The 10,782-nt window shown below is 41.0% G+C and overlaps 1 long non-coding RNA gene across 1 annotated transcript; it reads left to right on the top strand.

Annotated features, from left to right (window-relative positions):
• Positions 1–3,468: 3,468 nt before the first annotated feature.
• Positions 3,469–7,204, top strand: LOC129626430 (uncharacterized). Its single transcript, XR_008701950.1, has 3 exons — positions 3,469–3,544; positions 6,065–6,243; positions 6,721–7,204. It is a non-coding gene; the product is annotated as an uncharacterized LOC129626430 (long non-coding RNA).
• Positions 7,205–10,782: the final 3,578 nt, after the last annotated feature.

The following is a 10,782-nucleotide window of genomic DNA, read 5'->3' on the forward strand; positions in this document are numbered from 1 at the left end:
TTCCCTTTCACTTTTCCCTTTCATGTATTGGAGAAGGAAATGGCAACCCACTCCAGTGTTCTTGCCTGGTGAATCCCAGGGACAGCAGAGCCTGATGGGCTGCTGTCTATGGGGTCGCACAGATTCGAACTTGACTGAAACGACTTAACAGCAGCATGTTAGTTGTGGAGATAGTGAGAAGACAGCAGATTTCTGAGTGTGGTTAGAGAGAGAACAAAGAGGATTTGTGAGCCAAGAACATTACAAGGTTTTCAGGGACAGTAACTGGGTAGAGAGAGAGTTACTGTCAACTGGTATGGAAACCATTCAGGAGGAATAGGTTTTGGAAGGAGAAAAGGAAGAGTTCAGAGTGAGGCATGGAATAACCTTCTTAATGTGGTACTGAATTCTCAGACTTTTGTGCCAAAGGAGGAGAAAGTAAGGAACACAAAGACAGATAAAATGAGGAAAAAAAGGAAAGTAATTGTTTAGGATTTTGTTAGATGATTTGTGAATAAGGTAGAAAAATGAACAAGATTTAAGAAGCCATATGGCTCTAAACCTTAGTCTCTAACTGGATGGTAGCTGATATTTTAGTCTGTATCACCTTATAATACTGAAGGATATTACAGATCCTGCTCCACAAGGTTAACACAATAGTTTTGTAGTTTTAGGATTCATTGATTGCCATAGAATATACTGAGAGAAAGCAGCTATAAAATCATTCCCTTTTAAATGAATAAAAAATATATTAAATGTGTCTTGCGCATTTAAAAATGCACTTTTCATACGTGCATGTGTGCTAAGTTGCCTCAGTCACGTCTGACTCTTTGTGACCCCATGGACTGTACCCCGCCAGGCTCCTCTGTCCATGGGATTCTCCAGGCAAGAATACTGGAGTGGGTTGCCATGCCCTGCTCCAGGGGATCTTCCTGACCCAGGGATCGAACCCAAGTCTCATGTCTCCTGCATTGGCAAGCAGGTTCTTTACTACTAGCACCACACATTGGAGTCTTCTAATTAGTTACAATGTTTGATATGTAGGTATATTCATCAACTACTTCACTATCTCTACTTAGACTTACATGCCTTTAATCTACATTCCACAGATTGGGTTGTAGGTCCTAAACAGGTTCTAAAATGAAAAGTTTTCCAGAGAAAATGAATTAAGAATTAGCCAAAACAAACAGTCATTCTGCGCAGCTAACCAAAATCAACAGCTATAAGGAAAGAGTGCTCAGCTAGATAAGTTTTAGCAATTTCTTGGTGCCTTCAAAAGACAAGTTACCACCTGTTTTCTTGGAAAAATTTATTTGCCATTGTGAAATATGATGTCTCAACAGAAACTCTGTAGGCCAAGTCTTGGTTGAGATCATAGGACAATCGGGGGGAAATTTGCAGACAATCGGGGGAAATCTTAATTATCTTTGCAATTATTTAGGATTATGATTTTGTAATGGAAAACAAAAAGATGTGGTTCTGTGGTTAGATAGGGGATTTAACAGTATCCCAATTCCATTGTTTCTCTAGAAGACATATCTATTGTAGACAAGTCCACTGGGGTTTATCCTCTGTATATAATATTGAATTGGCCAGGAAGTTTGTTTGGGTTTTTCTATAAGCTGTTATAGAAAAAACCCAAATGAACTTTTTGGCCAGCCCAATACAATAAGTCATACCTCCATGTGCTTCCTTTTGTATCCTCCCAGCTTTGTGTTTGTCTCCTTTAGAAAAGCTTTCCTTGTCAATTTACCTCTTCCTATTAACAGTCAGTATTTTCTTAGTATACTTTTCCAAAACCCTTGCTAGTGGCCCAGACTGTACTAAAAGTAAAAAGGTATGAAAAATTGTATAGGACATTGTCTTAATACTCAAAGCCCAGTGGGCATACAAAGGAAAACAGTGTTCCTTTCTACCTGGAACACTGGGATTTTAAAAAGGCTTAGGCAGGAGGTGATGCTTAGGTTAGTAGATACTTATATAGTAGATATTTTCCAAGGAAATAAAACAAGAGAGGTGACTAGAACTAACATTTCCAAAATCAGTAGCTCAGCATCTTAGGGCCTAACCATAAGCAAGTGAGTGAAAGTTGCTCAGTTGTGTCCGACTCTTTGCGATTCCATGGACTATACAGCCCCTGGAATTCTCCAGGCCAGAATACTGGAGTGGGTAGCTGTTCCCTCCTCCAGGAGATTTTCCCTATCCCGGGATTGAACCCAGATCTCCCGCATTACCAAACGAGCCACCAGGGAAGTCCCCCATAGGCAAAGGGGGACCATTTACAAGTTTAGATTAATGGAATCATACCCTAGAATTTGGTGTTCAAAATACTGCTCTGAAGAAGTGTACTGGTGGGTGATCTGGACAGTGATCTGCTGGTAAGAGGGACTTCCCTAGTGGTCCAGTGACTAAGACTCTGTGCTCCCAGTATAGAAGGCCCAGGTTCGATTCCTGTTCAGGAAACTAGACTCCACATACCACACCTGATGGTTCGCATGCTACAGCTAAAAATCCCACATGCTGAAACTAAAAAAAGATCACATATACTGCAACTAAGACGAGCCACAGCCAAATAAACAAATAAATATTAAAAAAAGAAAAAGATTGCTGGTAAGGAGAGCTAAGAGACAAGTGCCATATTTCATGCCAATGCTGAGACAGTCATTCTGGAAAGAAGTAAGAGAATGTTAAGAAGTACTTATCCTCTGGGTGGATGTTAGGATTAAAATTCCTTCTGCTGCTGCTGTTAAGTTGCATCAGTCATGTCCGACTTTATGTGACCCCATAGACAGCTCCTCTGTCCCTGGGATTCTCCAGTCAAGAATACTGGAGTGAGTTGCCATTTCCTTCTCCATTGCATGAAAATGAAAAGTGAAAGTGAAGTCGCTCAATCGTGTCCGACTCTTTGCAACTCCATGGAGCCCTACCAGGCTCCTCCGTCCATGGGATTTTCGAGGCACGAGTACTGGAGTGGGTTGCCATAGCCATCTCCAATTAAAATCGAGGCTTACTTGTTTTGAGTGAATAAGCTTTGCTGGTGGCTCAGATGGTAAAAAATCTGCCTACAGTGCAGGAGACCCAGGTTTGATCCTTAGTCAGCAAAATCCCCTGGAAAAGGGAATGGCTACACATTCCAATATTCTTGCCTGAAGAATTCCATGGACAGAGGAGTTTGGCTTCAGTCCATGGGGTCACAGAGTCGAACACGACTGAGTGAGTAACACTCTCATCCTTTGAGTGAATGGATAAATAGTAATGGGAACCTAGGAGATAATACACTCTTCACAGGGACGATAATGAGTTCATGGAGGTAAATACTTTAAAAGTCTGTACTGAGAGCCTCTTGTAGGCCAGACACTCATTTAAGCAATAAGTATATATCTGCTCAGTAAGAGCAGGGGCTTGGGGAGACAGAAACTAAACTGCTAATAAATACATAAACAGGATCGTGTTCAAGAGTGAAAGCCTGTCGGTGATCCCACCCATGTGGACATGCTCTGCAAGCACGCAGCTTGTAGAGCAGCCAGGGAATCAGGAGTGAGGCCTTGGCCAGAGTTACATGTCTGTGAGTCAGCATCAGTTCATGAGTGGCCATTGATGTGATTGGAGTGAATGAGAATTCCCAGGGAAGGGACAGAGTGAGAGCCTAGAGGCTTGGGGGGCAGCAACATTTAAGCAAATGATAATATACTGTGAACACATCAGCATGTATGCAGAGCCATGAGTAAGTTGCTATGGAGACTAGGAGAAAAAGAGCTATTGACTGAGTCTGCATTAGTCAGTGGAGACTTCCTCAGAGAGATATTAATGCAGATGAGAATATTCTGGGTACTCAAGAAGGTGAAGAGAGTTCTGCCCGAAGTATCCATGTGACAAAGGAAGGAGAGTGTCCTAGAGAGAGGGCAATGGGAAGGGACCTGAGGGACTTTTTTGTGGTGGGTGTAAAAGGTGTTAAGAGTGAAGATGGAGCTGAAATCACAGGGGAACCAACTGGAGCCAGGTCAGACCCCAACCTGCATGCCTCTTGGCATATACATCACTTAAGTGCTATGCTTTGTCTTTTGTGTTAACCCAACTTTGTCTATTGTCTTTATGCTTTCTTTGTCTTTCTGTTTTTAACCTTGTCTTTCTGTGATCTTATCAGCTCTTTGTGAGCAGAGATCTTTGCTTCCTTTATTCCTCATTCCCTTTCCCCTTATGCCTTACATCATTCTCTTAGTCAATTTGATTTCAGAGGCTTATTTTAAAAAATAATTTAAAGGCAATATTATTTCTCAGATTTGGAGCGACTCCTAGACTTGGCATTCCTTTCAGAAATGACCAAAGATGAGTAGATGACTTTTGTGGGATTTAGGGTATGATTCTTTTACATATAGAACACTTTTGATTGGCTAAGCAGCAAAACAGGCAGATTTTTTATGTTGAGAGAGAAACCTTAACAAATGCAGGGCAAGTCAAATAGCAAATGTAGAGATGTAATACTTTGGCCAAGTTGATGCAAAGAACCGACTCATTGGAAAAGACCCTGTTAAGACTGAAGGTGGGAGGAGAAGGGGTCGACAGAGGATGAGATGATTGGATGGCATCACCAACTCGATGGACATGAATTTGAGCTGGTGATGGACAGGGAAGCCTGGCGTGCTGCAGTCCATGGGGTCTCAAAGAGTCGGACACGACTTAGTGGCTGAACTGAACTGAGAGATGTAATGGAAAGTAGTGACATTTAAGAGTTGAATTTGGCTAGTGAGCTGATCCTGAATCGTTATGAGTACGTACACGTGTGTGTGTATGTGTACTTCATTATGAGATTGACATGTTCAGAGATACAGACGGGAACACCATCTCCACAGACATAGCGAAGTTTTTATATTTAAACCTCTAATCGTTACCTCCCCACCCAAAAAAAAAAAAAAAGTCTGGGAGAGGCTGATAACTTCTACCTCACAGAGCACTTATCATGACTTCAGCACAAATAGCTCAGAAATAATTTAAAACATAGCTATGCAGCTGAGATTGTCAATATTATCTACAAAGACATATTCCTGCTTTACCAGCATCACAGGCAGCTGCAGTTTGCTAACAACCCTCCACTTGGGATCTTTACCAAGCCCTTCCCCCTTCATCACCATGCCTGGCCATTTCCTCATACATGGAAAAAAACACACTGGTAAGTGTTCACAATTTTGTAGCTTCATGCCAATGATATTTCAACTCCTCCACCATCCATCTGAACAGAGTGTCATCCCTGTTGAGGAGTTGAATACTTACTCCGTGTTGTCTACTTGTTTCCCCTTTTCTTTCCATAAATGTTTAAATATTTCATTATTCAACACACTATCTAGTTCAAGGTCACATTTTACAGACAAAGAAACTGAGACCCAGGGAACTTCCCTGGCAGTTTGGTAGTTAAGCCTGCACCTCCAATGCAGGGGGCAGAGGTTCGATTCCTGGTCAGGGAACTAAGATCCCACATGCCACATGGTGTGGCTGAAAGAAAAAAAAAAATGAGATCCAAACAGATGAAAGGAATGACTCAAAGGCACAGAGTCAGTTTGTTTGTGGCAGAACTAGATAGAAGCAGGTGGTCTCATTAGAGGGCACTTTTCTTTCTGCCCTTTCATTCCTTCTCCAGCAGGAGCAGGAACATAGGGGTCTATATAACGCTGTTTGCAAATAAGACTAGTTTACATATCCTTCTGTGGATCTTTTCTTTCCCAACCCCTTCCTTTCAGACTTCCTCTTTTTTACTTTCCATTTAAAATCAAAACACCAATACTTCTAGGTTATGAATATTTCAGGGAATCCAGATAAGTAAAATTCAAAGTGGGTAGGCAGATAGAGTAGGTAAATATAATAGGGGATTGAGAGGAATAAAGAGAATTGAACTCGCCAACTTTCGTTGTTATTATAGATAGATTCTCCTCTTGAGGCAGAAAGTGGCCTGAGAATGGGGGACAGGGAGGAAAGGAAGAGGTGTCAGATTATGAGTGATTTCAGTTTTCTTATCCAGGGAAGTTTGCACTTAGAAAATGCTCTTAAGACTTCCCTGGTGGTCCAGTGGTTAAGAGTCTGCCTTTTAATGCAGGGGACATGGGTTCGATCCCTGATCCAGGAAGATTCCACATGCAAAGGAGCAACTAATCCCAAATGCCGCAACTACTGAGCTGGTGCACTCACCAGCCCGTGAGCCTGCAACCAGACAGCCGCTGCTCTTGCAACTGGAGCAAGCACATGCACAGCAGTGGAGACTCAGCACAGCCAAAGGTACATAAATAAATAATAGAATTTAAAAAGAAGACAAAGAAAATGCTAATAGTTGGTAGGGCACACCCAGAATTTTTTCCCTTCACTCTGGCCTAAAACAAGCCGAAGACATACATGCACATATTGTATTCAGAGTGTCTTCAGTTGGCTCTGCCAGGCGAGCGTGCAGTTTTGTCTGACTCTTTGCGACCCCGTGGACTGTAGCCCACCAGGTTCCTCTGTCCATGGGATTTTTTGAGGCAAGACAACTGGAGTTGGTTGCCATGCCATCCGCCAGGGGAACCTCCAGACTCAGGGAACGAACCCCATCTCTTATGTCTCTTGCATTAGGAAGGCAGGTTCTTTAATACTAGTGCCGCCGGGAAGCCCTGGCTCTGCAATATCCTCTGAATTTTTCCCTTTGCAACGGCAAAAAGGCACCAAATGTTTATTTCCCTGAATGCTAAGGAGGAGCAATTTGTACAATGTCTCTCCTAGGTTAAAAATGATCCATTCTCAGTCTCAAACAGTGAGGAGAAAATATCCCAGAAGTGAATGGCAGGCTGCAGGAGGACGATCTATCTCCTGGGACCTTTTTCTTTTTAAGGAGAAGTTGCAGGAAATCTGCAATAGTCCAGAAACCTGTTACTGCAATTCCACCATGGCAACTTTACTGCATTCTTGCTGAGGCGATGGTTTGGGACAGCTCCACAGAAGAAGGTCTTCTGTTTCAGTCTCGCCTGTGAATCCTCTCTGCGTCATCACCCCTCTGCGATGGTATCTTGCTAAATGTAGCATACCTCAAAGAGTTCCAGGGACAGGAAATTCACTCCATACTGGAGCAATTCACAACACTTAGTGACATTTTTGACTGTTAAAAGTTCTTGCTGTGCAGCATGGGGAGCCCAGTCTGGTGCTCTGTTATGACCTGGACGGATGGGATGGAGGGAGGGGAGAGAGGTTCCGGAGGGAGGGGATGTATGTATACTTATGGCTGATTCTCATTGTTGTATAGCAGAAACCAACAAACATTGTAAAAAAAAAAAAAAAAATTTAAGTTCTCCTTTAGAGTTTTAGCCAAAGTCCTTTCTATAGATGCTACCCACCATACTTTATTCTTCATGGGGACATTTCTCTTCTGGAATTTGGAGCCTATATGTTAAGGAATGAGAAGCAGAAAAGATCTGCTATGATGTACAATGCATTTTAAAAATTGTAAATATACCTTCAAACAATAGTAAAAGTGAGAACAGTGATTAACTTTCTCTCAAAGGAACATTTAATAATGTTACTTAAAAGTCATATGTTACAGAGGTCTGTAATGAACATAAAAAATTTGTTTTTGGAAATTCTAATCCTTGAGAGGCTTCCTGAATTTTCAATATCTGGTGTATGGCTTTTCACTGAAAAATTTTAAAGGAGAGTGAAGATCCTTCTTTTTCCAGAGCATATTCTTTTTAACCCATCCAGTGCCTATCATCCATCCCTATAAAGATGTACAGTCCTAGTAATTCAGGGGTTATGAATCTGTTGACAAAATACCATATCTCTTCTTTGCATTGATACTACAGTCAACTTGCACCAAATATATAGGGCAGATATTATTAATTTTAATCTAACTTTATTGACATACAATAATTTGAACAAAGTTAAAGTGCACAATTTGATACATTTTGACATGTCTACATCCATGAAACCATCTCCATCATCAAGATAGTTTCTTCATGCCCCTCTGTGGTTTCCCCTTCCAGATCACCACCTTTTGCCTTTGCCAACCACTGATCTGCCTTTGTCACTGTATGTTGGTTTGCATTTTTGGAGAAGTCTTCATAAATAAAGTCATACTATATGCACTTAAAAAAAATTAGGAGTAAGGGACCTGGTTTCTTTAACTCAAAATAAATATTTTAAGATTCATCCATGCTGTTGTTTGTATCAACAGCTTATTCCTTTTTATTGTTAAGCGGTATTTTATTGGGTGAATATAAAATTTTAGTGAACACTTGGGTGTTCATTGGGGCTATTACAGATGGAGCTGCAATGAATATTTTGCTACAATCTTTGTATGGACATATATTTTAATTTCTCCTTGGTAAATATCTAAGCATACGGTGACTAAGTAATATATTATTGCTTAATTACTGAGTATCAGTGAAGATCAATCTTCCCATCAAATTCAGTTGTAGCTCCACGGTGCTCCATTGACTAAATGTTATGAGGCTCTTAATGAAAAATTGTTGAATAAATAAATCAGTTCCTTTTGTCTCTTCTTCTTTAATCCAATCAAAAACTCAGGAGTTCCCTGGTGGTCCAGTGGTTAAGAATTTGCCTGCCAGTGGAGGGCATGCAGATTTAATTGCTGGTGGAGGAAAATCCCACATACCTCAGGGCAACTAAGCCCATGCACCCACAACTAAGCCCTTAAGCCTGAGAGCCTGTGCTCTGCAACAAGAGAAGCCACCACAATGAGAAGTCTGCAGATTGCAACGAAGAGTAGCCCTTGCTCATTGCAACTAGACAAAGCCCACGTGCAGCAAGAAGACCCAGTAGAGCCAAAAACGAATTAAAAAAATAAATAAAACTTTAAAAACTCATTCAAGCACACATAACTGTTTATAAAGAAGACAAAGACGTTAAGGAATTTCCCTTCCAACACAAAGCTTGTCAGTTGCAAAGATGAGCCTCAAAACCACTTTAATGTTTCTCTAGAACCTATGCCTCTTTCTCCCTGTGTCTCTCTTTGCCTCTTCCTATCCCCTCCTTTCTCCCTCTCCCCTTCCTTCCCTCTCATCATGCCATTTATGCTTGTGAGTTTTATGGAGGAAGTGAGATTTTAGTCAGCCTGTGATAGGTGGATGATACTTGAATAAGAGCAAAGAACAAATGCCAAATGTGTGGAAATAGGAAATCATGAGGTGTGTTTGGGAGACTATAAAGAGACTAGCCTGAAGAACAGTGGAGATTTATGTCGGGAAGTAATGGACATTGACTAATTGTCTTCCCTCGTAGCTCAGTTGGTAAAGAGTCTGCCTGCAACTCAGGAGACCCAGATTCAATCCCTGGGTTGGTAAAGATGCCCTCGAGAAGGAAATGGCAACCCACTCCAGTATTCTTGCCTGGAGAATTGCATGGACAAAGGATCCTGGCGGGCTGCAGTCCATGGGGTTGCAAGAGTTGGACACATCTTAGTGACTAAACCACCACAATGGACATTAAGGCTGGGATCAGTATCCCAGCTGTAAGAGTTGCCACTTTTTCCTCTTAGAAGAGAACAGCTATTGATTTCTGAGGAAGAGCAAGATACGATAAATTGAAGTAATCAAGTCAATGATCTTGCTTGTTAGAGTTAGGTTGGTTGGTTAACTATATACTAAAATACCCTGATTATATAGCAGTGAGAAGTGGAAAGAGAAGATGGTAAAAAGAAAGAAAGAAAGAAAAAAAAAGAATGGAAAGGAAGGTGCTGGTGTAAAAAACACTCAAAGGAGAAATGGCTCATATTATGTAACTAATTATTAGGTACAATTAATTCTTTACTTTTTCTCTCATAACTTTCTCCTCTTTTATGTGTAATGAGTCTGGTGGCTTTCTTTGGGTCATCCAAATATAAATACAGGATGGTTGAAAGATGAAACTGAATGTAAGTAACATCAAATAATTTCCTGCAAGATGCTAAAAAAAAAAAAAAAAAAATTCTCAGATTGATGTCTTGACAGTTTCTTCTTTGCTCCCCAAAAGAACTGCTCACCAAATTTCAGTTATTTGAGAAACCTCCATTGTTTGGTAGCAGTTATTTGAAGTTCAGCAGCATGAGTTTCATGTTTAAAATGTATGGCTCATGTTTAGCCTCATTGGATTTCAGATGAAAAGGAGGATGTCAGAACACACTAGCGCATAAACAACTGAAGCCCAGTTTTAAGGAAAAGATTACGAAACTGAAAGGGCTGTCAAGTTAGAGAAGTCTTAAAAAGCACCTCTGGATAATGGTTTATAACGTTATCTCTCCCTAAGGACCCAAGAAATGGAAAATATATTTGTTTTTCTGAGTTGCGTTTGGCCAAACACCATTAAATGCACTTCGTTAAAAATGTCTTGGTGCCACAAATTCACAGGCTGGGATATGTAAAACATATGTTTAGGGGCTAATGAGGCCTTCCTTATGTGGGAATGATCCCTGGGAGATCCCCTGAGAAACTCATGGAAACAGACTTTCCTGATTCCTTACATGAGCCTTAAAAATCCAATGAAGGAGCCCTTCAACTGCCATGACATTGGTTTCTGTTTGCTACTTTCTTCTACCTTCTACCCTTATTTTCCCCCTTTTAAATGAAGGTAAACATCCCCTATATCAGCCTGGAATTATGAAGTCATAGGTGTACTTGGTTTCCACATCCCAATACTAGCTTTGAGTCTGTAGTGCTGGATCTCTACCCACAGAGTGAGTATGGTCTGAAGAGAGCTTGGATAGGGAGAGGAGGATCACCAAGAGAATGATCACCAAGATAATGATCGCTGAGTAGCTTTCAGGGCAGAGACAAGGAGTGAAATGCTGCTACACAA

Source organism: Bubalus kerabau, chromosome 14, assembly GCF_029407905.1.
Source record: "Bubalus kerabau isolate K-KA32 ecotype Philippines breed swamp buffalo chromosome 14, PCC_UOA_SB_1v2, whole genome shotgun sequence".
NCBI lineage: Eukaryota > Metazoa > Chordata > Mammalia > Artiodactyla > Bovidae > Bubalus > Bubalus kerabau.